Source organism: Mycteria americana, chromosome 3 (assembly GCF_035582795.1).
Source record: "Mycteria americana isolate JAX WOST 10 ecotype Jacksonville Zoo and Gardens chromosome 3, USCA_MyAme_1.0, whole genome shotgun sequence".
NCBI classification, from domain to species: domain Eukaryota; kingdom Metazoa; phylum Chordata; class Aves; order Ciconiiformes; family Ciconiidae; genus Mycteria; species Mycteria americana.
Genome location: NC_134367.1, coordinates 110,644,941 through 110,672,820, shown reverse-complemented (window position 1 = coordinate 110,672,820; position 27,880 = coordinate 110,644,941). Strand labels below are relative to the sequence as shown.

Genomic DNA, 27,880 nt, shown 5'->3' with positions numbered 1-27,880 from the left:
GACCTCAAGGAAAGACTTTGGAGAGCAGTAGGTGATGTTTTCCTCCTGTGCCCACGCTGCTGGTGGTTGCACCTCACTATGACCTGATGGCTGTGGCTGGCCTCGTGCTCCCACATACAACTGCCTGTGCGCTCTCTTATGAAAGGGCTGTTGGTCCATTTTTTTATCAAGGCCAATCAATCTCTTCCCTAAAGAAAATGATAGGACCTTTAAAACAACAATACAAAATGAGCAGAAGAGACAGCAGTGAACCACCTACCTCCAGGAAGCATGACCAGAAGTGTGAGACTGTTAATAGGAGCGGTGTGCTGCTTTTCACGCACGCAGTGTCTGCTGTATAAAACCAAACGAGATGACAGTTCCATGTTTCATTTTATTTCTTCTCACTTTAAAATGTCCTGGGTGAGAGTCTTTATACTGAGGTGTCTCAGTGCATGTGATATTGAAGAAAAACTGTGAGTTTTGAGGTCTGGTGTGCCACATCAGTAATTTCCTATGGCCAAAACCTGCTAAATTAAGATCTGCATCTGGATGTAACGTTCTCAAATTCATTTCTGCTTGGAATCTAGGACTTTAGTTTGGCCATTATAGAGAGGTTTTTAAGATGGCCCATCTTAGGAGAGGAGATACTCTCCTAAACTTCAGGGATGTTCATACCTGGGGTCTTGATTTCAGCCCAGTCCTTGTTTCAGATCTCCCTGGACAGAACAAGTGCATAATTGTTTGCCTCTTAGGAGAAGAAAAAGCAGAAGCTTCTACACTGGGGTGATTTTTCCCCTCATCAGCCTTTATTCTGTATAACACACTTAGGTGAAATCAATCAGCTTTCTGCTTTCAGTGGCAACCAGGACCTGCTGCCTCCCTCTCAGGAGCAGGTGGCTGGTGGTCCCCGTGCATCACGTAGGATGCTACTGTCACTGCTCTTCCTCCCATGGCAGCCGTGTGCCCTACAAGGTGCATGTGGGAGAGGGGTTGCGCTCCTTCTGGGGAGGTCAGGACTGTGCAGAGGTGACCACTGCCAAGGCGTGAGGCTACCAGGGCTGAACACTGGCTTCAAAATCACAAGGCTGTGAGAAATCAAGCAGCACTGGATCATTCCAGCCCAGTGCAACAATTTACTATGAAACCGAGAAAGAGAACGAACCACAAAGTTGGAAAGGCTGGAGCCAATTCCTGTTGTACCCCGTGCAAGTTCATTCCTTCCCCAAGCAGCAAAAAATAACCCAGCTCTTCCACTCCTTCTGACAAACGCCAATCATTTTTATAAGCAAATATCAAAAGCAAATCAAAATATTTTGGTGGTCCCGAAATGTTGATTCACTTTATGTTCCAGCCATGAAGGAAATAAAGGGCTAGAGATCGAAACTGTTTTCATGGTCTTGTCTAAAATGGGAAAAGAAATCATGGCAACTCAAATGCGTTTAGATAAACTTTGCTGCTAGTTTTGGGTTTATGTCTGGCTACCATGTTACTTTACGGGTGTTAATTTCTGCCAGCATTAGAGACATGGTTGCTGTTGGTCTTCTGCTGGCTAAGGCCTCTTTGTCCAACCTTGACAAGGCCAATAGAGACCTGACCTAGGTTTGCCGGACCAAGAAAGGTTCTCAGGCTTTTCAGAGCTGAGGTCTGCAAGGTGCTGCCATGGATTTGGGTACTTGCTGGAGCTGGGTTTGACATTTGAACTCTCTCGTTGGCTGTATCTGTTATTGAAGGCAGCCACCCCCCAGGGTGTTCCCAGACTACCGGGGTACGTAGCGGCTGGTGCCACTACTGCTGGAGGCTGAGTCCCTCTGGAGCACCCACGCTGCATAGCTCTTGGCTTAGGTCTTTCCTGGGCCACAAGTTATGGCCTTGACACATCGTTATTATTTTTCTGTGGGTTTCTTCCCCCCCCCCCCCCCCCCGCAAAAGCTTGAGGAAATATGTGTGGGGGTGTTGTAACCAGACAGGCTGGTGCATTCGTAACGTGATGCTAATGGTATGCGTTGCGTTCTCTGGGTTATCGTGTGCGAATATTCAGAAGAGGTTAGTGTGGAGGGTCCCAGAGGAGCACTGAAGGACCATCCCAGGAGAAGGGACCAAAACAAGGGCCTTCCAACCCTGCATTGCCTGCCTCATGGGAAATGTGGGGTGACAGTCCCATCAGCTGTGCTCGTTTTTCCCTTCTGGAAGGAAGTACTTTGAGCAAACTAGGAACAGGTTGCCCAGAGAGGTGGTAGATGCCCCACCCCTGGAAACATTCAAGGTCAGGCTGGACGGGGCTCTGAGCAACCTCATCTAGTTGAAGACGTCCCTGCTCATTGCAGGGGGGTTGGACTAGATGACCTTTAAAAGTCCCTTCCAACCCAAACTATTCTATAATTCTATGATTGTATGAATATGTGGTATGGATGATCACAGACTTAGGGCTTGGGAGAGAGGTAGGAAACTAAGCTGTCTGTCAGTGTAGACACACTTATTTACATTTTAAGCCAGAATTGTACTGGTGGGTTTCCAACAAAAGGGGGAAAATATTGGATTGGTCTTCTGGATTCAGTGGCTGTGCTGGAAGAATTCAGCAAGAGGAAAGGAGGAGGAAGTGACTTATTCCTCCTGAAAAGGTAGTGCGGTGAAACACAGTGTGAAGTTCAGCAGTGGTAAATATGGCTAAATCAATTGAGTTTAGTTCATATCCTGAGAGCTGTAAATGTACACAGGTGAAATTTTATGAGCTTTTAAAAAGAACTTTATGAGCTTAGAGGGAGAAGCAGTATAATTTGAAACTAGCAATGGAAAAATAATGTAATATGGATTGTGGCATACCTAGAAAAACCTGTTAACTTAACCTACAGAAGGACCATAAAGCATAAGCAAGGAGAAGAGACCTAGGGATCTCTTTTATTCTTCTCCAGGACCTTGATCCAATCCTCTTTCAAAGCTGTAGTACCCACTGAAATTACTCTCTGGGCAGACCAGGAGTCTAAAGGACTCGTGCGCCAGTGTCTCAAAGGGAAAAAGTCTTTGGTAGTCTCTGCTAGTTCTCCATCACTGCACCCTCTGGTTTTCCTCCCGGTGACTAGAGGTTGCCCCTCTGCACACTTGATAAGAAGCAATGTTCTTAAGACATTTAAAGATGCCTGGTCTTGTCCACTTGGTGTACGAAGGGTGGCCTGTAGCCTCACCTGAGATACTTGAATACTAAAATACGCTGTCTCCAGAAGCTCTTCTTTTATGAGTAAATTAAGTGCCCTTAAGAGCAGAGGGCTGATAGCAGCAGAGGAAGGCTTAGAGTTGTGCAGGTTCCCTCATGTAACTCTGGCATTTAAGAGACCAGGACAGATGTTCCCCTGACCACTGACCCCTCCTGGGTTCCTGCTGAGCTCTGCTAGTGCCTGGAGCTGTCAGTGATACCGCCCGCCCTATGCTGTGTTTCAGCAGAGGTTATCAGTTCCTCTGGATCACAAGTCAGGCTGAGGAAGTTTTTGGGGAGGGGAGCTCACTTGTGGCTTAGCTCAGTGACAGGCTCGTCAGCTGTGCCATCAGCTTCTGTTCAGCCAGAGGCCATGGTGAGATAGGGCTGAGAGCCATCCCTGATAACTGCCAAGCTGACTGATTGGTTTTAAGTAGCAGCATTTCCACAAGTTCGAATAACCCAATGTTATGGGTGAGTGGGATGCTATGTGAGTGGGTTGCTTTGATTTGGTGAGGTCCTGCTTGCTCCTGACAGCACTTCCTTAGACCTCTTACTCTTCTGAATGTGGTAAGGCAGGCTGTGCCCTAGAGAGTTGCACATCAAAGGAGAAGTCTTTGTGACTAACCAACCCAGTCTGGTTCAAAATCAGATGTTTAGGAGTGAATTTTCAGCAGACAGCTAGATCTAGAGCAGTAGTTAGGGCAAGAGCCTCTTGTTGACCTCTTCTCACAGGCAAGAATTTATGCTAGAACAGGAGTAGACATCCAACACTGCATTTGAGACATGGTCTTCTGAAGCAAAGGTTTTATTCCAAATAAAACATTTCTCCCATGTCAATAATCAGATCTGGCTTTAATAGAAAAGTCATCAACAGAATCCTCCTATGGTGTTAATATCTAAATTTTGCCTTCCTCAGTTGTGTTTGGTTATATATATGTATATTTAAAGCTCCTCTTGTTAATGCACCGAGTATGTGTAAGCAATTAACAGAAGATTGTGTTTGATTACCGCTTACAAGAAAGTCTCCAGAGAAGTTAGTGTTCATTACTCAGCGAGCAGCCCTTTCAGCCATGAATGGTGACCTTGGTAGAAGGTCCTGGAGACCACAGAATTAATTGAGAAAGTTTTAATAAAGGCTGGTGCATGGAAAAAGAAATCCATATGACTAGTGCATTGTTTGCTGGTGACGATACGTTTGGCAGATACCTATCCCGTTACAAATTCAGATACTGAGTTCATTGCCGTGCTGTGCTTTCAGGCTAGCTTCGATGACACGCTAGAAAAAGGCAGCTTTGGAAAATGTTCTTTGATATATTCTGAAAGATGTTTTGCAGTTTGACAAAAGTGTAGGATCGCTTAATGGGAGTCTGTTGTATGTAGCCAGATGCTTTCTTGGAATAGCATTTTTCCATGGCATCATAGTTACAGAAGTGGTTGTGAGCACATTCACTAACTCATGTGGCCTGAATGAGTTTTCTTAATGAAAAAAATAGCCTTACACGTTGATTCTGTTTGCTGTTTGTGAATGCTCTGATAACTCTCCACATCTTTGAATTCATTGAGCCTAAAAAAGGGGGCAGAGGAGAGATGTTAGTGTGGTCGTAACTCCCTGCGCAGGCATGGCTAAGCTTCAGGAAGGGCTTGGAGCTCCTTAGATAACGCTAGGGAAGTACAAAGGGCTAGCGTACACAAATCGCACGTGTGGGGGGTCTTTCCTCAGTGATCGCACCATGTACCAGCAAATGAAATGATGTGTATTATCAGGTGATAATTTTCCCCACAGTGACAGTACAGTCACTGAAAATAAGGACTGAAAGGAGCCTTCATGCCGTAGCTTCTCTTTCTCTGTAGCAGAGTCTATTGAAGGGACTGCAGTATTACCTCTCCTTGTGGAGCCATAATTAAGCAGTTACATCAATGTCTGTTCAGAGATCCTGGCCTCTGTAATTATAGGACTGTGTCTTCTTGAAACATGTGGACCATGCCTGTGGGGTACCCTGAGCAGTCCTAGAGGACTTGAGGTTTTAATCAAAGCCCACTGAAGTCTTTGGGATTCTTTGTACTGACTTGGATGGGTTTTAGATTGAGCTCTTGAAATCCAGCAATTTTAGGTAAATAGGCATGAGTAACAAGTTGTTTCTCAAAAGCTCATTTTGTCATCAACAGAAAAAACGCACTGCAGATGCTCAGGATGCACAATTCAAGCAATTCAAGAAGTTTTTTTTTTTCTTTTGCAGAGAGAAAAACCTTTTCTCGAAAATACTGAAACTTTGAGGGTTCTATCAACTTCAAGCAAGGCTGTCCCCACTTCCCCATCTCTCTTCTGACTGAAAACTACTTTTTTCTTACTATTTAAGGTAAAATGAGATGTACTGTTAGCACAGTGCAGGAAGATACCCAAAGGGTATAAAAACGTGAAAATGCGGGCTAGACTGGAAGCCAGCACGTAACTGGCAAGTAAGCAGCCTGTTCCTATAGCGCGGGCTCAAAGTTATCCTCTGGTTGGGCTTTTATGCTTATTGTTGTTAACATTCTCCTCAAACAACACCGATGGGCTAGAGAGGAGCCAAAATATCCTGCCTGAACACCTGCGAACTTTGGATCTGGAAGCAAATCGGGGCGTTGGCGCTGGCTCCCTGTTGGCGTGATGGATGAGACCGCAGCCGGGTCTGAGTGGTTTTCAGGGGCTCGGGTCCGAGCCCGGAGCTGAACTTTGCCTTTTAGGAAAGGCCAGCTCTTCCCTGCCATCCCACCACGCGCCGGGCAGTGGGACGAGCCAGGCGACGGGGACAAAGCGTCACACAGCACAATGAAGAGTGTTAATATGAGTAATTATTGCAGTATGTCACTGTGCTATTTTAAGGCTGCTCACTGCATGCCAAAAAGTGCTCCGGGCAGGGTTTTCATTACAAAATCCTGCCAAAGCACTTCCTGAGGGGATCGTGATAAATATAGATAGCAGAGAGCCAGTCTGAATGCATTGCAGCGACTAGCAGCAGTGCACATGGCTTAGGGTCCTCAAGGTTCATAAAGCAGAAGATACCTGAGTTGGCTGAGGTCCCCAAATAATTTGGCTACCTCCAGTGAGGGATTTTCAGGTAGCCTCTTGATATGGTATATAAGACACGCTGGGGAATCAGCTCCCAGCTCTCCTACCAATGCTGTGGGGGTCACTTGTATTTCTGGTGCTTGATTAATAGTGATGGACCCCTGTCAGATGTTTTAGGCCAACCACTTTTCTCTTTTGTTACACGGCTTCATTGTTGACCATCTGTATAACATTGCTCTCTGCATCGTGTCATGGCAGAAAAATAAAGAACAAAGGAAAAATGTCTGGCTGTTTTTAAACTCTCCCTTTATAGCGGGATGATTCCCAACTGCACACGTTACATGAGCAGCACTGCCGCTAGTTTTGCAAGCAGCTTTATGTCCCCTCTGCTGTCCCCAGGGCTGCCAGAGGTGCCTAACCCAGCTGTTGTATCTGCAGCGTTGTCTAAGGACTGCTGAGTGACTCTCTTCATCTCCCAAGGCTGCCAGACCTTGGCTTTCTATTCAGGTCGTGAAAAGCGATGAGTGCATTAAAGCGTCTGTACACGGGGGCTGAGCAGGGCCCCCTCACCTGGACCAGTCTGGTAGCCCTGATGCTGCCGCAACGGAGACCGCTGTAAGCCAGTGACCCCATGCACACAGCAAAGGCCGTGATGGCTTTGGCCTCTCTGAGAAGAGCGGCAGCACTTCTGAAGCAAAATGGCAAGCCTCATGGGATGGCCGTGCATTTCATAAAGGCTGATTTTCACCACCAGTCCTGCTGGGCAACACTCAAAGGTGCCAGGAGGTGTTTCGTGTCTCAAGGGGGTAGCAGAGTTGGGGGGCAGAAGTGTCCCCGCGGTGATGTGGGAGCGGAGACATGGTGGACTGTACTACTTCTGCTTGGAAACCTGTAGTCCCTCCTTCAGGCTCTGTCTCCGGGGGCTGGCGTAACTCGTTTCCCCGTGTCGTTGTTGATCATGGGCTGTTGCCAGAGTGTGAGATCAGTGTCCTATGTGGTTGTCCTGGGTTCCTGCCCCTGCTTGGCACCAGCGTACCCTCTGCTGAGCCCTCTCCTGCTCCAGACCCGGTGACGAAGGCTGTTGTGGAGTCTAACTTCAGGAGGTCTTACGCATTTCTTAAGTTGAATGTTGATTTACTTTGACACTTTCTCGTCTTTATGTCTCTTGAACTCTCCCATGGAGCGTTCCTCCAAGAGAGGCCTTTGAGTCCTCTCCCCATCCTGGCCTCATAAGTGACTTCATCTCCTCTCCCAGCAGAAACTAAGGAGCTTGCTCAACAGATGAAGTCATGAGGAGCAGTGGGGAAAGCTAACGAAGGGGGTCCATTCCTCCTCTAAGCCAAAAGCCCTGTCCTTTCGGGGACAGCAAAATGCCCCTTCTGTAATACTTCCCTGTCATATTTTCCTTTCTCCCTTCATTTCACCTAATGTCCTAGCTCCTGAAGCCACCTGAGAGAGCTCCAGGACAGGCCCTGCAGGCTCCTTTCTGCCATCCGCCGTCTCCCGTTCCCCCATCCCGACCAGGAGCGTGTTTCGTCACCCCCACGACACGCAGGGCTCTCCCTGGAGCATGCACCGGGAATGGAAACGTAGCAGCAAGTTAAAACTTCCCATAGCTTCCAACGAGTGTGTCATGTGTTTCATATGCTTTTCCAGAAAATACCTGTGTGCTTTGAAAATAATATCGCCATGATGACTCTTTGAGAAGTAAAATACTGGTCAGCTCACTGAGCAGGGTGATTGAGCATCAGCAGCAAATGAACTTTGGTGTCTGAATCTAATAGACCTCATAGGTCCATGGGCTGCAGGAGGAAAGACACAAACTTCATAGTAATTTTCAGTTATTTTTCTTTAAGGGGTAAGGCTATCGTAAATTCAAAATTGCCTGTACTAGATAAGGGGGGTGTGTGTGTATGTGGTTATTGATGTTTATTATTTATTTTATTATTCATGACAAGAAACCTGGATCAAAGTCAAAGCGCATTCTCTTAGCTCCTGTATAATTACATGGGTAAAAAAAAAACCCCAAAACTATCTCGTTAAAGTATGAGAGATGCTAATTTGCTCCTAAGTTTGTTACAGGGCAATGCAGACTAGGTATCTAGTAATAAGCCTGAACAAAAATGCAGAAAAGGGTGTTCTAGTAAGGTAATGCCTCTTTGCAGCATCTGCATTGCTTTGGTTGTAAAGAATGACAAGCGACTTTGCAATGGGGAAAATGTCTACTCCAGCAGTTTTGCTCCTCTGCAGAGAACTCCCAGTACCTGCTGGGAGAGCTGGATCAGTTGACTGCTACCTAGTCTATTTAATCATCTGTTTTTGTGAGTGCTGAGAGCTGGAAAACAGGAATAACAACATGTTTAGAGGTCTGATCCTTTCTCATGACCCACAAGGACTGTTTCCACCGCTCATTCCAAAGGGAGAGTTGCAGGTAGCGGAAGTGGAAAAAGTTATGAGGGAAGATAGCTGTGAAGGTTTGGTTTGGACATGTTCATCCAAGCTAAAAACAACAATTATTTCCACTTCCCACCCTCGTTGTCCCAAACAGCAAACTGACCTGCGGTTGCATGTGAAGACATGCTTTTGACATACTTCTCTGTAACGTGCATAAGACAAGCTGGGTGGGAAGGGAAGATCTGGGTTCCCACCTTTCTTCCACCCTAGCCCTCTCCTGTTCTCTTAACTCCCTTCTCATCTCCAACATGTGCCTTGACTCCTCTGCACTGTGCTTCAAAGGAATGTTTAAAAAATGATGAGTTATTCCAAGCCCCAGAAGTTACCACCTCTTAGCCACAACTATAAAAAACAAGACCAACCATGGCAGAGAAAATGCACCAAATAAAACGCTGTCAGAGTAGCTCCTGGGAGCTGTTACTCTAGTGTCATTCCTATTTCACTTCCATTTTATCCCTTGGTTTCACGCAACCAGACTGATGCGGGGGGGACCAGGTCTCAGGCACAGAGAACTGGTTTTGGTGAGAAACCCTGACTGTCGACGCAGGATGCTGGTGACCTTCAGACTTGCATAGTTGCTAGGCCTACGGCCATCTGTGACTGAGAAGAAAAGCTTCTTGAATAGAAAATTCCAATCATTGACCTCATCAGGACAAAATTTGTATTTTGGGGGGGAAAAAACCCAACAGTAAAGAGCTCCAATTGGGAAGCACAACCTTGAACTGTGACCAAATGGGAATTGGAAAAACCTGGAAGTTACAAATGAATGTCACATTTTTCTCTTATACAAAATTTAGTATTGTCCCTAGAGACTGGTGATTTGTCTTTACTTCACAAAGCTTACAGCAGCAGACCTCAGAGCTGTGCTTTTTAACATTTTGATTTGTAGAGCCTACAAATTTCCCAGCAGCACTGCTCTCATAGTGAATCCAAACCTCCTGCCAGCATACCCGCTTCTCTTGGGGTCCTGTGCTGGACCTCCTGGAGCTCCTCCAAGAGCCTTGGGGACCTGCAAGCAACAAGGTGAACACCTCTGTCCTCTAGCTCTGAAGCAGCATCCCAGTTCGAGGTTTCTGTTGTAATCTGAATAGACCGCATGGAGCTTCGGATTATATTGGAGAAGGTGGTGCTCTGCCTGCGTCGTCACCTGCCTAGGAGAGCAATATATTGCCTAAGAGCAGCAAGTAGGGAAGCAACAGCTGCTGTCATGGCTCAGTATCCTGAAAACTCCCCAGAGGCAGAGAGCTCCTCCCTAAGCAGAGTACAAACTATGCTTGAAATGCTCCCCCCCCCCAATTTTTTAATTTTTGTTAATTAAAAAATACCGTTCTGATCCGCCTTTGCCACAGCACAGATTCCCTACAGGCTGAGCGGTTTCTATCCAACTGAAACACATGTTCAACAACGAGAACGTCCCCCACCAGTTATTTAGGCAAAACGCCTAGTGAATCCGTCGGTGTGGGAGCTGACTTTGTGCAGATGAGCCTGGAGCTTGTCTGAGAGATCGGGGTCCTTTTGCCAAGCGGCTGTGACCTCCAGGCAGTGACACCAGCTTGGTCACAGCCTCTCATTTCTCTCCACCATACTGACACAGAGCCAAGCATAGCACAGGAGTTTCCCCAAAAGCCATGTAGCTCACGCTGCTGGTGACAACCAGTTTGAAACCCCATGCGTGTCCAGTTGAACCGAGACCCTTCTTTGTCTGAGAGGGCCGGTGACCAAGAACAAGGCTGAGCTCCCATGGCAGTCACACCAGTGACTTGCTGTGGGTCCTGGGCCGAGCAATGTAACTTCTCAGTGCTCTGGTTTCCCCAGTTGTAAAACTGAAGTAAAAACTTCGAGGTGTTGTCTGACAAAAAACTGTACAAATCTGGGGAACTTTGACTCCCTCTGCTCCAACAACACAGAATAACCCACTTCAATTAACTATATTGCATTTCAAGGGTTAGTCAATGTTTGTATACCTACAGGAACATATTAAACACCATATACATGCTATGGAGTGTTACCTCCATTTTTTCTCACTTGCAATTCTTTCGATTTTTTTTTTCCCCTTCTCTCTTTTCTTTTCTCCTTCTCTCCCCTCTTGGCTAGCAGTATGCATAGAGAAGATCTAGAAAGGGCAGAAGACTAGCAGCAGAGCATGTGAATAATTTTAGCTCTTCGTGCACTGGAGTGATCCGTGTGAAGTTCACGTGCAAGCACCAGTTCCCTAAACCCTGGTGAAATTTAGAGTCTGGTTTGCTGCTTGACTCTTAGGACTGCAGAATCACCTAATAAGGAGTCTGATCCAGGAATTACTGCCCTTAGAAACATCCTCTTTGCAACAAACATTCAGACCACAGTCTGAAAGTGGTGGGTAACTTTTATCCCTTCCTCATCTCACTTCAGAAAATAGTTGTCAAAAGTCATACTGACAACCAAACCCCAGATGAACAGCTCCTGCCTGTTCTGTTTGAAGGCTGCACTTCTTTTGATCTCTCTGGGGCAACGGCCTGGCTACGGTCCATGTGGTTTTTTTTTTTCTACAGCAACAGAAACTGGTGAGTGCTTTGTTCAGCACAGTGGTGCTAAAGGTCAAAGTGGAAGCAAATCTGGCTTTGTCTGTTGTGGAAGCACCAGCGAGGGGTGAGGTTCCTCAAAGGGGCAGGAGGGAACTGCTGCACAAAACAGCTTTAGATGCTGGATGGCTCTGGCAGTCTGGCCAGCGCAGTGCTCGGCTCCATGGGTACCACTGCTGCACGGAAACTACAAAGGCCATGCTTCCAGACAGACGGATATCTTTCCAGTCATTAGGTAACTAACCTTGCTAGCACCCTTTAGAGACTGGGAGAAGGACGCGGCCCCAAACACACCTGTACCAAAATAAACAACATTTGACAAAGGAGAGATTCTGCCAGAAAATTCCTCAGCGATACCAACTTGCACGCCTGAGGCTAAGTGCCTACACCTGCATTGAAGGACGCTGTAGTCAACCCGCAGCCTGTTTATCAGAAGCCCTGAGTACCTATTATTTTTGTTGTCTTCAGTAAGAGCTAAATGCTCCTAAAATGAAGCAAAGGAAGACAGGCTAGGGGAACGATGAAATGTGCACGTTCAGTGGTCAGCAGGGAGGGATGCCACACACCCTGCTCACTGGCCTGTAGAGGCCAGTCCCTCCCTCCATGCTGGCCAGCGTACATCTCCCTCTACAGACCAGTGTACAAGCCCGGAGTGACCCTGCAGCCCATGCAAGCAGAGAGCGGCCGAAGCTTGCTGCCTGCAGATGCAAACGGCTGGGATCTGCGTTCAGCACGCTCTCACTGCACCCTGGCCGCCTGCTCCAGCTGCAGACATGCATTGATTGCGGTGGCCAAAGGCTTCGTCTTTCGTTTTGGTAGAAAAGTTTGCAATGGTTTTTTTTTTTCCAGCCCGTTACATAACAGGTTTTCGTGGTACAGTCAACCTGCTTCATCGCCGTCTTGCATAGTCACGTGCATTGGGATGAGCTTGGCATTAGGTGCATTTTCAGATTTTTTTTTCTTCTACAGTTGTGCTTTTCCCTTCCATTGATTGAGCATCACAGCCCTTCACCCCTCTGCCATGAGCTCTGCCTTCTGCAGTCTGGTCCTTGCCTAATCAAGGGAGACAGCTTTCCTGTTGTTACTGTTGAAGCTGCAATAAATAGCATATCCATTTCTCCATTTATCTGCTTTTTGAAATCCAGCCTGTAATGTCAGCAATAATTACTCTGTTTCTATATTTAGAGATCATCAGCACCTCATGAATATCAAATTGTACTGTTATTATCTCTGTACAATATGGGCCAGTCTCCTATCAGTGTAAACATTTATAACAGTGATTATCGGTAGGACTGGTAGAGATCCCAGAATAGACAAGGCTGAACATGAGTCTGCCATTATTTGTTTACTGGGAAGTCAGGGAGAGAGGCAGAAGAGCCAGCTGAAGGTCTGATCGCACAGAGCCCATCTACCACCAGTATGGGAAGGCTGGTGCACAGGGAACTCTACCTGGTGGGACCATCAGGAGCAAGTGCAGAGAGTCCTCTGAGCCCCAGCACCATTTGAAATCCTTGGCATTGGGCTGCCAAGGATTGGCACAGACATCCCGCCCCACAAGAAAATTCCTTTGAACACTTCTTTAGGCTATGTTTTAGTCTCTTCCCTTGTCCAGGAGAAGGTGATGTTTAAAGCTCCAGTCTGACCAGTTTGGTAAACCACAGAAACTTGATTTCCAAATTATGGATTAAACTAATTTTACTGTTAGTATTAGTTGGCTGGGGAGAAATGGCTGATGTGTCTTCTTCTGTGCCAGAGAATGGCTGCTTCTGAAGGCATTTGCCCCCCCAGGCAGTGCTCGCTGTTGGCTTGAAACGAAACTGTGCTCTGAGCTCAGGCAAATGGCAGGATGCACAGACAGGAGTGTGGTGAGAGACTGCTGGTAAATGTTAAGGGCATGGGTGAATGCCAATGGGTTTTTGCACTCGCTTACTTCTTTGGGTTTTTTTGTTTTGATGGACGTGCCGCATCGCATTGAGAAGGGCTGATCTAAGCCTCTGTCAAACAGCTGAAGCTCAGTGGATCTGGCTGCCTCCTAAGAGACCTTTTCCCCCTCTGAATCTCCAGCTGAGGAGGCTCCCAGGGGACGGTCACTCCCCATCATCATCTTTCAGAGCTGTCAGGATGCTTCAGCAGCTCAGCTCTTGGCATGGTTTTCCAACCCTTGCTTGCCCTGATGTGGCCCCGGTCATGTATACTGCTTTCCATCCAGATTCATACCCCCCCCACACCACAAAGGTTTTACTGTCATTAATAACCGCAATGCTTAATCGAATTACCGTTTTTCCTCTCACTTGTCCCTAGAATTATTGCTCTAGGGTGTTTACTTTGCGGCTCGGTTGCCACCTGGGCATGGCTAGGCAGAGCCACCTCCTGGCAAAGCTCCCGATCTGCTGGCCCGCTACTCGCCTCCGCACAAACATTCGCCGACTGTCAATGACATCTCCCCAGCCTGCGGACTGAGAGGGCAGGGTTACATCTCAGTGCGTAACTCTTTCCACCCAAAAAGGGCGTATCGATGCTTCATGAAAACGGTTTTGTATATGAAGCGCGGGTGCTAGAGCGCAGGTAAGAGAAAAGGGTGGCTGGTGCATCACTAGGAGCTAGGCATGACAGGGACCGTGCAACCCGAGGGGGGGAAGGTGAGCCTGTTGGAGACAGGGCTGGTGGGATGGAGGGACGCCAGGAAAACGGTAAAACCTTGTGAGAACAGTTTATGCTGTGAAACTGCAGGTCCTGTTATCCCACGGTATTTTACCCCAAGACATTGGCATACACACCCGCAAGCGCATGCTTTCGTTTCTAGCTCAAAACACTTTAGTAACAGCAAAACCAGGTCCCAGCATCGTGTTTGCTGCTCCAGATAGAAAAAGATTAGTAAATAAAGCTGGCTTCTTATCAATTCCTCGTCCCTGAAAGCGCTGTAATACACCCACCCAATGGTTTCTGTCCTAGCTAATTTCTAGAATCAGCTCTCTTTTCAGAGAAACCTCGGCCAGAGGAGGACATGACTAAGCAAGGGAGGAAGCCCAACTACAGCAAAATGTGAGTGAAACAGAAAATAATCACTGAGTAAACTAGTACTTGTCTGTTCAGTGGGGGAAACAAATCTAGATCATTCTCTGCAGCTTTGGAGAGATCTCACTGGCTCTAGCACAGCTGGCCCGGAGAGGCAAACAACGTACAAAACAGGAGTCAAGGGCTGCAGGGCTGGGCACGGCACCTAGCACCTTCATCTCTTGCACAAGGGGACGTGTCCTGCCGACAAGAGAACTCTTGTACGCGTGTTTATGCTGCGAGAAAGCTGTCTATGTTTGGTTTGGAAAAGCTACGCTTGCTTAACAAAACCTGAATTTATCCCTGTAATCCTTCCCTGTATCTCCATGGCCAGATTGGAGCAGCCTGTGGAAAAAATTCCTGTCTATTTTCAGAAATAGATAAAAGCATTCAGATTACAGAGTGCAAATCTCAGCTCGAAACGGCTGGAAAAATCCATTCAGCGCCACTGTCGCTGACCCCCGCGACCTCTCCAAGTATGAATTTCAGTCGCCTGTGCCTCTCCCCCGTGCTGCCTCCTTCTCCTCCCGCCGCCGCCGCCGCCGCCGCCGCCGCCGCTGCCGGAACCGCCTGGGCTCCCAGCATCTGCAAAATGTCAGCCTTGCGTCCCACTGTTTATCCCACGGGGAGCAGGGAGGGAGGCATTATGTAAAAGAGCGGAGTTTGTGGAAATTATTATTGATCTCGCTGCTCGAGACCGTTAGTGGGATCTTTTTACTTCGGTGTTCATGTGGCTCACAAATTTTGGCAGAGCACTGGTGTGTCAAGGAAGAAATGCTCTTTGCTGCAAAAATAAAAATGCCGGGAATCTGCCTCTTTGCCCGCACTCATCTCAGCGCTCTGCTCGCTGCTGTGCCAGGAGCTGGGTACGGAGCTGTCGTCCCCTCCACTGCTGGGAGCTCCCAAAGCAAATGAGCCTTTAGCGTCACTTATTAGTTCATGAGATTGAGGATTCGACGGCGGAGATTACTGCTCATTTAGAGGGATTGTGTGCTTTAGGTAGCCCCTGAGGCTTGATGAATTCCTGCTCGTGGTGGATTAGATGCCCTGCTAGCAAGCAAAATATTAAACGCAACTTCAGCAAGCCTACATCTCACTCATATTTCGCTTATGGATTACAGGGCAAGTCTTCGTAATTAATACCAAGGAAGAAGGCATCCAGATGGACTGCGGCTTTTGAAAGATTAACCTTGATGGGATTTCTTTTTTTAATTTAAAACTTTGTTTTTCTTTCCGTGGTGTTCAGAGCAGACCTGAGATGCTGATAGCTTTGTGCCTGGCTCATCAAAGTGTCTAACAGAAATCCTTCCTTGGGATTCACCCAGCCGATGCTTACAGCATTTGTGTCTCTTCTGACAAAAGTGGGCTGAATCCTGGGAGGTTCTGAGCAACCCATTTTGGAGCTGAGGGTGCTTCAGACATCTTTCCTTCTATTTCAGGATGATGAGCAGGATATGAAAAATCTAAAGGAGCAGTGTGTGGCAAAATGAGATGTTGAAGAGATCACCTGCTCTGATGAGGAGCACACAGTTGGGGACAATAACGTTCCTGGGTGTTGCTCCTAGGCCTGCTAATGAGCAAGGACTTGGGGGAAACAGCTCACTTCACTAGGAAATGTATAAATATATCCAGTTTGCAATAGTAATGAGAGGGTTAATTTTTATCTATCTAGTGTGGATACAGCGAGGCATCGAACTCAACACACTGCTAGTGAAATATGTGAACGGGGGACAAGGTATACCGGTAGCTCATGACTACACCCATGGGATATTTGGTTCTTAAATGACTTTAAAATACTTTGAGATCTTTGATTGAAAGACTTCAGCAAAGCATCAAGTACAATACGAGCACAAATTATGGATCTATTGTATGTGTATGTTCAGAGCTGGATTTATGTCTGTGTACATACACATGCGTGTGTACTTGCGTGCATGTCCTTCGAAGTCCAAACACAGCTCAGCTGAACATACAAGTGAAGAAAAGTGGAGACTATATGTGTATATATATATGTTCCTTGTATACTGAGTACAAGGGCCAAAATACACTGGAAAACACAACACACATAATGTGTGTCTGCCTACAAGTCTAATGCTAAGGTCAGAATTTGTTTTATCCCACTGCCTTATTTTTAAGGCCTAGAGAAATACTCACACTAGCCAAAATAATCTGACTCTTGAGCTCGCTTCAGTATTTTCCACATTTTTCAACCAGCTGTCAGATGTTTCAGCATTTGTAAATGGCTGTTGCAATTTTTAAAAATGCTAGAATTGCACTATTTTAAAAAAGGCAAAATTGCTCTTCTTGTAAGATATTATAGACATTTTTTTATCATCTCTAACAAAGCCTATAGCTATCAAAAATAATATACCTGAAGCAAGGGGTATAACTTCATTATTTCGGACAATGGAACACAAACAGGGATACCACAGGAAAGGCCATTATTACCTGTAAAGGTTAATTAATCTTAATTCCCCTTAAAGTACTCATGAAGGGATACGTATTGATTCAAAATTACTGGATCTACATCTGTGGAATACAGGCTGAATACATAAGCCTAAACTATATCTATATATAAAAACGAAGGCATTTATTAGGAAGTGGAACCAAATTGCACGTTGTAACAAATTTATTTTAAATATCTTCAGAAGATCTGGAGGTGTTTGCATTGTGACCGTGAGTCTGAGAACTATAACGATGTCTTCTCTAAGTAAAAACCTAACCTGGTAAGAGAAAATGAATGTGGAAATCCAGAAAAAGATTCAACTCTGACCCATTTGGAAGATAAAATAAGCCTGCGATATCCTGTTCGTTCACCAGGGAGTCATACTTCTCATTGAATTGTTAGAGCTAGCCAGAATACAGGTATTTATATATTCTGTATGATCCAATTTCTTAAAATTGCTTTCGACTGTTGACTTCAGCGGAGATGAATGAAAGAAATTAACAGGACTGCTGCGATCCAGGCTCTTCCCACGGTGTGTAATGACCCCAGGAATATCTCCTATGTCCATCACTCCCGTCCGTTCCAGGAGCTCCCAGGGCATCGTGCAAACCCTACGGCAGAGAGGTCACCGCAGCCACCGCTGCCGAGCTTCCCCGCTGCCTGCTGCCAGCTGATGGCTGCTCAACAGGAAACACAGGCAGCTCGTAAGGCCATCTGGATGGGCGCCTTCCGGAAAAAAAGAAAAAAAAAAAAAAAAAGGAAAAAAAAGAAAGAAAAGAACAGAACTAAAAAGAAACGCTTCAATACGAGTGGGAAAGGTGAGTCCTGTTCCTCACTGAAACTGTCCAGACAGACTCTCTTACCTCTGTCCATGTCACACGATGTGTTTGGACAGCTAGGAGAATGGCTGGATGCGTTACCCAAACACTGAATAATGCTCTGCGCCGCTCTGCTGTGACACTGACCAGCCAACACGGCTTCCCTTGGACATCAGCCACACGTGATGGAGGGAGAGATGAGCGAATCCGCCTGGATACATGCCCATGGACAACTCATGTTGCCTCTTTGCTGCTGTTTGGACTATCTCTGTCTTTTCCATGTAGTCTTCTCCTTCAGTCCTGACTCCTGTCCTGCTGCTTCTTGCTCTGGAGTCAAGGCCATGTATTGTTTTAATGGGAGTTTTCAGGGAAGGAGGAAGCACCTTCCTTTTCTTACAGAGAAGGTAGGTTTAAAGGGTCTCAGAAGGATTCTCTTAGGTTTTCTGATTATGTTTCTAGGTTTAGGATGGGCACAAAGTATAAATTAGTCAGGCAAAAGGCTGTAATATGCAAAACCTGGAAAATATCCAAATCCTTCACACTTAGCATTTTCCACGTACACCTTCCCAATCATTTCTAACTCCACGGCTTCATCTCTAAGAGTAATGCTTAGTTTTGAACTTAGCTAAATGTGGTGAAGAATCCAGCCTAGAGCTAACTGAATTAATACCCAGCCCTTGGGTATTTCAGTAAACTCCAAATAGACCCAGTAAGACAGAATGGAGGAGGAAAGCAATAGATTTTGTAATTAAAAAGCTGTCAGTCTCCTAAAGTTGACTAAACATCTAAGCCTTTCAGACTGAAGATCAACATTTACATCTTCAGCCCCAAATAATTTATAAGCAGTTGTAAATGATGGCATACATGTAGAAATACCTCTCATGATAAGTACTGCCTTGGGCACAACCTATTCAGCATGAAGCAGCAGCCTCCAAATAGTTTGAAATTATAGTACTGGGCAGAGCAGGTTACAGCAACCCAACAGACAGGAGAGGTGAGGTTCCCAGCTCCAAACTGGGATGATGCAATCTCCCAGTCAAGAGCAACTGAGAAAATAAGAGAGTTTTGGAAACCACAGTTAGTCCTCTCCAGCCACCTGAGACCCTGAAACCTCATGGACCCTTGTGCTCAGCACATAGTCATGTGGACACCTGACTTTTATGATAGTGTCATGGAGGAAAGAGCATCACAGTTGCACAGGAAAGTGGTCTGTCCTTTGAGTACCTGGATTGCTTTAACAACATGCCATAAAGCAGGCTGGAACAGTTCTTCTTCTTCCACCTCTGCCTGTAGGCTCTACGAGGAGGTAAGAGTGTGGTAGGAGTAAGCGCAGTGCAGGAGGGTAGACCGCACCCCAATGCCAGTTTGTTGGTAACTGGACGTGGGTTGATGGCACTCTGCTGCCTAAACTCCTGCCTTGCAGCTCCGGGCACATGGCCTGATTTGTCCCAAGGGTGGTGTAGAGCATCAGCGTGTGTTGTCACCAGGTCTTTGGGTAGCTGTGCAGGCCGGTCAGAGCTCTTCTATCCGTAGCACTGGCAGCAAGGTTGGGGTCCTCGGTCGCTGCCTTGGGTAGGGCTGCTCACTGATGCTGAACCCGGGTGATGTGCTGGAGCCACGGGGCTCTCCCTGGGGGACCTTTTCACCAGAGACAGGCAAGGGAGGGAGGTGGACGCCTGCTGACAGATCTGAAAAAGAGGGGTCTTTTGCTCATTATCTGGATATATATTGCCATTGCAGGTTTTGCCTGGCTTTATGACTGCACTCCCCCTTGCCTAATAAAGATCTGGGAATGCAAGTGAGTGGTGGAAATCCATCTCTTTAAGAGCTCTTGGGGAGGGTATGTTTAGTTTTCTCAGGTTTCTAAGTGGAGACTGGAATTTAGTCCTTTATCAAGAGGGGCTATGGGTATATTAAATCCAGACATTTTCTCTGCTGTTAACCACCTGGCAGAAAGGTTATGCTAATTACATCAGATGTATTTTCTCAAATTTTCCTGCTTCTATTAAGAGTGTGAGGCTTAGGTCAGAGGAACCAGTCTGACTACTGGGAAATGCAACCTGTTTTATCCATGTCTCACTTCTCAGATTAACCAGGTGACAGAGAGACCCTCACGGGAGGCATGGTGTGGAGACAGAAATGGGCAGGTTGTGACAGAGGAGCATGGCAGAAACAATCCGATTCTGTTACCGTAGAGCTCCAGGTCTGTATGTATGGGGCAGTGAGCTGACTGACAGGCACTGTGCCAGCAGACAGTGCACCATACTATGTGGCTTGGACCTTGGCTTAGTAGGAGCAATGAAAGTAATTTTTGTGGTGTGCAAATGGCTCTCTACCTTCCTCCTAACACTCAACAGACATTTTTGGGGGTTGCCATTGTGAGAGTGATGGGAATGGTGAAGCAGATGTTGGCTTGGTCCGGAGAGGGAGGAAGAGAAAGGAACAAGAGGTGGGAGAGAGGCCATGTTTATGACACTAAAGCCTTCATATTCTCCAACAAATCTGTGCTCCTCTAGCAAATGCCACAGTGTGGCTAGCCATGATCTCAAGCCCTGCAGTATCACTCATGCAAACTGGAGTGTTTGGCCTTTTATTACTTTTCCTTGTGTAGTATTTTGTATTTTTTTGCTAAGGGTGCCTCAAAACTTGGACCTGTTAAGCTGTGGGCCAGGCTTCGGTGGAAACTTACAGCGCTAGGATTTTCCTGGAAAGCAGCAGTGTTAATTTTTATCTCCATCCAAAAACAAATTGCCCAGAAATGACAGTGGCAAAAACAGGTTTTTGGTAGAAAAGAAAATCATTGTTATGCTTGAAAGAGAGAAGCACAATAAAAAGTCACAGCTAAAAAGGGAGAAAAGTAAAATATGATTTGACCTTGTTCTTTCAAGATGAGTCTTGGGCATGAAACTGCATTGTGGGCTGAAACTCTTACATTTAATGACAGATCTTCTGACATGCTCCCACCAGATACTTCTGTAGATTGGAAATGAGCAACAGGGAAGAAATATGGTATTTTCTTACATGATGCAACAAGATGTTGTACTTCCTGGCCACATATAAAATGAATTTACAACGGAAACATGCCAGAAATGCCTGAGGGTAACACTAGCCATAGCAGAAGACTGAGTCTTTTTTTTTCCTCCAGCATTGAATAATGGGACTGAATGTCATTTTTCTTAAAACAACCCCAGGATGGGTGGCTGGAGAGTGAGATCAAAGCTCCATGTTTCATAGGGCACATCGGGAAAAAGTTATTGTGTAATCAGATCTCATATGCACATACGTCCTCTGTCACACACACTAAGATAACTCTCGAGGTTATTTATTGCAACAGACCCCTACAGTGATGACATTATGGAATTAATAATATTACTATAACTAATTGTATCATTTTCTCTGATTCTAGTTATTCTTGTTTTCTGCTAATACACGCGTGTCAATGCAATTCATCGCTGGAGTGACTGGAAACATTTCACATGGTTTGCAGTAGATAGTTTTAATGTCCTCCAAGCAAAGGGGAAAAATACCTCTTAACTATTTTTGGCCTTGAAACTATGCAACAGATTTGCTAAATATTTAAGCACAGGGCTACCAAGTCTCTATCAAGGTCACCATAACCTATAAAAACATTCCCACTGATTTCACTAGACTTTACATTATACTGAAAAGACCAGAGCAATCAGAGCTGCCTATTAGTACAAAGAACGGAAAAGAGAGATAGCCAATCTTGTAATGCACGTTCAATAGTAAATTGACTTGCACGAAGACCTGTGTGTCTCAGAGGGCTCAATGGCAGTGCTGAGCGGTAGGTGATTGCTGTGGTTTAGCCCCAGCTGGCAACTAATCCCCACCCAGCCGCTCGCTCACTCCCCCCGGGTGGAATGGGGGAGAGAATCGGAAGAGTAAAAGTGAGAAAACTCGTGGGTTGAGATAAAGACAGTTTAATAGGGAAAGCAAAAGCCGCACACACAAGCAAAGCAAAGCAAGGAATTCCTTCACTCCTTCCCACGGGCAGGCAGGTGTTCAGCCATCTCCAGGAAAGCAGGGCTCCATCACACGTAACGGTCACTTGGGAAGACAAACGCCATCACTCTGAATGTCCCCTCCTTCCTTCTTCTTCCCCCAGCTTTCTATGCTGAGCATGACACCATATGGTATGGGATATCCCTTTGGTCAGTTGGGCTCAGCTGTCCCAGCCGTGTCCCCTCCCAACTCCTTGTGCACCCCCAGCCCACTCGCTGGTGGGGTGGGGTGAGGAGCAGAAAAGGCCTGGACTCTGTAAGCACTGCTCAGCAGTAATGAAAACATCCCTGTGTTATCCACACTGTTTCCAGCACAAATCCAAAACATAGCCCCATACCAGCTACTGTGAAGAAAATTAACCCTAGCCCAGCCCAAACCAGCACAGTCATGCAAAGCCATGCAGGGAGAGGGGTGGATTCAGGCGCTCGTTACAACAGTGCAAATCTCCCTTTCGGCATAAGCAATGCTTTACACTTTACGCAGGGAACAGGAGCAAACACCACTGGGGAGTAAGTTGAGAGACCTGAGAGATCTTAATGCCTTAGTTAGGGCTCTTTGCCTTAGTGTCAGCTCTTCCACCCTGATGCACATATGCTTTCCTAACCACAATGCTATCCAAAGCCTCCATCTTGGTTAACATTTCATCATTCACACTCCGGGAATTATCATTTCCCCCAGACATGCTGACAAAGCTCATTGTTTATTGCTCACAGCATGTCAGAACTGCTGGTTTTGCTTTGGACTGCAAGATGTTTGGAAAGCCACACGCTTTTGCTGAAGCCGGCTCAGTCCCCTCCGTGCCAGCCTCAGCTGCTGCGTTTGCTCTTGCCCAGAACTCCGGATCCTGTTCACGAGGAGCCAGAGCAGAAGAGAACGTCAGCTTGAGACTGACCAAACAGCACTGGATTTCATGTAATCACGGCCAAATTCTCCCTGGCAGCCACACGTACAGCCCTTCCAGCAGAGATGGCTGATGCTTTTTACCTTGCTCCCCTCCGAACGCACGGATAAGCCTGTCTGAGGAGCGAGCCAGGGAGGGTGATCTGAGGTGCGTCCTGCAAGTGCCCGTCATGCCGTTCCCCCCACCCAGGGGAGATTACAGCTCTTCCTGGCAGCAATATTGCCCACGGAGGGATTATAACAGAGAGGAGGCAACGCACCACTCCTTCTGGAAAAGGAAGCGATCTTCAGCAACGGTGCTGTGCTCCAGGGCTCCCCGTCCAGAAACGGGGGCAACACCTGGCTGCTCACCGACCTGTTACAACACTGCAGTCACGAATGGTTGCTAAATGTTGCAGTTGGAGAAATGCAGATCATTATTTATTAGTTACTGCATTTCATATGACAGGACATACATTTTTCCATAAGTCCTTGAAATCTAAACTAACACAGAAAACACAGCACTAGTCCTACAGATCTGTACGTTACCTCTGTCTGCACGGCTGAGCCCTCATTTCAGTCCTGGAGGAGCGATAGCTGAGTTTTTGATGAAGGCTCCATTTTTGTCTTGCAGGGAAGGTCCTGAACCACCTGATCTGATCTCCCCAGATAAAACTTCTCCTGGCCGGCCTGCCCTGCTCACAGCAGTACTGCAGGCAGGAGAGAGGACGCACGGCACAGGAGCTGCCCAGGGCTCCTGCACATGAGCTGAAGCCACCCGAAGGCAGGCAGGGAGGCCTTCTGCCTGCCCAGGGACCACAAATGGCCCAGGCGGAAAGAGGGCAGCTGCATGCAACGAGCGGAGGCAGAGCAGCTGGAATGGACCAAGAGCTGTAAGTCCAGCACAGCGGCAGCCAAGGGCTGTCCTCAGCACGTAGCAATTCGTGGCCAGGGATGAGCAGGGTGATAGCAGAACTCCTCATGACGTGGGGCAGAAGTGCTCGAAGGCACAGGACACATCCTCCACAGGATGGAGGTCCCTCTGCATCCAGTGATTGCTCCCAAGGTTGGGTTGCTCCCCCCATGGTAACCCCAAAGGGACCAGTCCAGCCCAGGGAGGTAGTAAGGAGAGGTGGCGGGTTTGTTATCACCGGGAAATCAACAAGTGGTTTGAACAGTTTTTTGGGAGGGCAGAAAACTCCTGAGCATCCCTGGCGTTGACGGCAAACAGCAGCTTGACCATGAAGACCATAGGCAGGTGCGTGCTACTGGGAGCGCTGCCTTTCCTCGCTCCCCACCAGCACCTCACTCTCTCTCACTTTGCTGCCTTGGCCTGACAAGCCCCTGTAGATGTGACCCGCCTCTTGGAGCTTGTTATCCCACATTTTATTTGCATCACACGGGATCTGTCCAGGTGATTAAACAAAAGACATCTTTTTATTATTGTTGTTGTTTTTACTGGGCAATTGCTATGTCCTTTATTAGGGCTTTGCTTTTCCTGTGAGGAATAATCTCTGGAAACTTGGATAGGATCCCTTGGCTTACACTAGAAAAGGTAATAAAATCCTGGGGACCCAAAATGCTTCTCTGTTGTTTTCACCAAACATCTTTTCCCATCTTGAAAAATGTGCTTCTCTGTTCTGATTTATTTCCTGATTTAGGGAAAATTTCTTCCTAACCTGCCAGTTTTCCTCCTGTCCAGCAGACCTGGGCATTTGAGAGGCTGTGACCAAGCGCTCAGAGGGCTCCACACACCTTACTTCTGCTCCCCACCACACTTCTGACTCTCTCTACAGTTACAAGGAAGCCACTTATTTCCTCATTGCTCCGGTTTCTCCATCTGCCACCTTGTGATATAATATTTACTTACCTTTTCAAAGCATTTTAAATCTCCGTAGGAATGCATTATGAAAGTGCATTAGCGTTACTACTATTCTCCGTTGTGTAACTTTGAGAAATGGCTTACGTAAGGCTGGCTCCTCTGTCCCCTCTCTGACCCCCGTCCATTGTCCCGGTGCTGCTGCCTCCTCCCGGGACAGCGATCACGAAGCTCCGGTTTCCCAGTATCCCCCTCAGGCTCCTTCCCAGACCTTGGGGAATAACCATCCAGTTCCCTCTATACTGGTCCCGAGATCGGCAGCTTTGGATTCAGAGGTCCTGCTGCTTCTCTCTCCGCACCTCTGCTGAGCGTGCCCGCGTTAGAGTTCCAATATATGTTTTCAGAGGCTCCGACATGACTTGTATGATCTCAAAGCCCCTTCTTCTGGCATCTCTAAAGTACCCCATCAACACCAAACTTAGATATTTCCTTATAACTACGACATGAGTTTTATCGGGAGGACATTTGTAACCTTTTACCCACATACTCTCTCAGGCTCAGCTTTCACAAACCAAGTGCAGTAGGACCGTAAGAGCAGTCAAGCAGTAACCTAAAGCAGAACATATTCAGACGGTATGGCGGGAAGACCGAAGCTCCCCATGAGAATGACATAGCTGACTGCTGATATGCTACTGACTGTGACCTGCTTTCTCTGCCACAGCAATTTTCTTTTTAGTAGGTAAGTTAAAGTTTTTTGTTGCTTTCCTTTTCTGCCATGCCAAAACACCTATTTTTAGTGAGATAAAAGGCTGTCAAATCAGCAGGTACTTGAATTACCACCACCATGTAGGAGCTTTCACTAAACGGGCTGGCGACAGGAATCGGAAGGGTGCAAACTAGTGAGACTCCTCCATGCTCTTCCTCCTCTTTCTCTTCCTCCTCTCCTGAAGGATATTGGTCCACATCCTTACCATTTTATGTGAAACAGCTGCCAGGTTTCATGCCAGAGGTGACTGCATTTCAGAGACAAGCAAATGTACTGCTGTATTGCTGCCAGATACTGATCTCATGTACATTAGCCTTGGCTTTTCAAACGGCTCCATTGGACTTCGGTGGTGCAGCTCCAGCCTGGCCCCAGCATAAAAGAGATCTGAGCCAGTTCCACTATTTTTTGGCATTCAAAAAATGTAAAGTATGTGTCTTATAACAATGTACCCATATATTCTGCCATCCTGTTAACTCCTGTGTCACACAGGCTCTCTCTCTCTCATAGCCAATTATTTAGACAAGAACTGGTGACTAATAGAAGCAATTTGTAGGAAACATGCTGTTCCCAGGTGACCAACAGCAAATTGCTAATGACTGACATTAGAATGACCGTTCTCCAAAGAGGAATAGTTGAAAGCCCACTGTGCCCAGCACTGATCACATTTAACAACAAAACAACCCCCCCTGATACTGGCACCTGCCATTTATCCTGGCTGCTGCTTGCCTCCTTTCTCTGGTACATCTGCAAGAGCAATTACACCGCAATGCAACCACCACATAGTTGTTTACACAAACGTGAAATGTGATTTAAAACACTTCGGTAATGTGACCTTATAAACTTGATGGACAAAATATTAAAAATACGAATGCACTATAGGGAGCAATTCTGCACTGCTCAGGAGATGGATCATAGGGCTTAATAGATCGTTTCCATCTCTGAAATTTCTGAGTCATGATGAATGGAATTTCTTAGTATTTGAAACAAGAGAGGGGCACGTTTAAAAAGACTGGAGAGGACTGCAGTGTAAAATCTTTGCACTATAAAAAAGGCAGCCTTGGTTTTTATTGCCCCTGCAGGGAGTCTCCTGTGAACCAAACAGCAACTAAATCAAATAAACATTTCTGAATTAAATCCATCTTCTCTTTAGCTTTGGGGAGTTGAAAAACCCCAGTAATTTATTGAATTGCCTTTCATGGTTATACCTGCAGATGCCTTTTGAATTTGATAGCAAAACCATTTAAACTCATAGTGTTTCCCAAATCAGCTAAATCCATTATATCACCTGTGCCAGTTACTATATTTGTAGGGCAGTAAACAGTGGCCTTTATTGTTTGCTGTTCATGGGGCTGTGCATAAGAACGAGCTTAGTCTGTCTCCAGAGATATACACCTACCTTTCTGGCACCAGAAATATTATACCAGCTTAAATCAGTGCAAGCTTTCCATGCTGTCACTGCCTCCTCTGTTTTGATTTGGTGGCAGTAATCTCTACTCACTGCTGTGCTGATACCCTTTGAGTCAAGGCCCCTTCTCTACTTCTGCTGTTTCTGAAAAAATTTAACAAGTGCGGCTTAGGCATGTTATGAACAGTTAGCAAATTTCCACACCTAAGAGGGTATGTGGGCTCGGATATCTGGTTTCCTTTGCAAGCAGATGGAGAGGTGAAAATCTTTATGTGGGCTTGTCATATCCTTATCTCAAACCCTCCAGAAAAGTAGGAGAATGAAGGCGAGAAGGTGAATGATCCAGACATCAAGTAACTTAGCTCTTCTTACAGGCAGTGAAATTTGCTTAGAAAACCCAAGAGAGAGGAAAAATCCAGGTGGATATGGAGTACTGCAGTTTTGGCAAATGAGCTCTATGAGGAGTCTTAGGGCAGAGCACGGGGATCAGGGCAGAGCCATCCTAAAGAGTTTTAGGAGGAAACACAGTAGAGGCCCTGATGATGGTATCTGCACTGCTCTCTGGGGCGGAGGTCTTCAGGGAGAGCATCTCATGACCTCCCACCTCTTGCGTTTATGATCCCTTCTCATCTTTCCCTTTCCGTCACACAATCCTTTCCTCTTCCTCTTCTTCCCACTCCTTCAATTTACCATTTTATAATATCTCTGGGGCTAATTCTGCACTTGTTTACATGGCATTGGACCATTAAGAAAGCATTTAACACGTTCTGATGTGATTTAGGAGGTGGAAATAGCCATGTGAACAGCAGGCTCTCGGCAGACCCATAAGTAGCTTGTGGGTCACAATTTGAAAACCTTTTGATGCAAGCACAGCCCAGGCCACTTAGCAACAAGAGCTCCTAGAGAGTCTCCTCATTCAAGTGACTGAGGCTTTTGCAAGGAACAGGAGAACATGAGTTTTCTTTCTGCTGTTTTTTGGCAGTTCTAGGGAGGCGTGACTGGCTGCTTAAAGATATTTTCCATATTGCTTATCTTTTCTTTCCTTTTGAGTGCCACATGGTCTATCATTTCCCTCAGCTCAGATATAGGCCCCAAGGGGACATAATCTATGAGTAAAACACAGAACTAAGCAATAGTGATTAAAAAACCATAATGTTTTAGGCATACTGCTGTTGTTAGTGACACTGGTTTCCAATGCTTTCCCCTCCTCTCTGTCACCCCTCTCTTAGCGGCTTGTTATGAGCTCCATGATGTCACTTGTCATCCAGGTGAGCTATGCCAACACAGGATGGATGGAAATGTCCCACTGCAAATCATATCACTAAAAACATTTTGTAAAGCCTACCCCAGCTATAGCCAAAAAATTCCCTTTTCCTGGGTTACTATCAACATCTTAAATTCTTCATTCCATACATTTCCAAGTCCTGCCTGTGGAGG

General features: G+C 46.4%; 1 long non-coding RNA gene across 1 annotated transcript; it reads left to right on the top strand.

The window, feature by feature from the left end:
* The first annotated feature begins 17,486 nt into the window (after window positions 1–17,486).
* LOC142407815 (uncharacterized) lies at window positions 17,487–25,004 on the top strand. Its single transcript, XR_012775065.1, has 4 exons — window positions 17,487–17,955; window positions 23,088–23,346; window positions 23,939–24,008; window positions 24,828–25,004. It is a non-coding gene; the product is annotated as an uncharacterized LOC142407815 (long non-coding RNA).
* The last annotated feature ends 2,876 nt before the right edge of the window (window positions 25,005–27,880 follow it).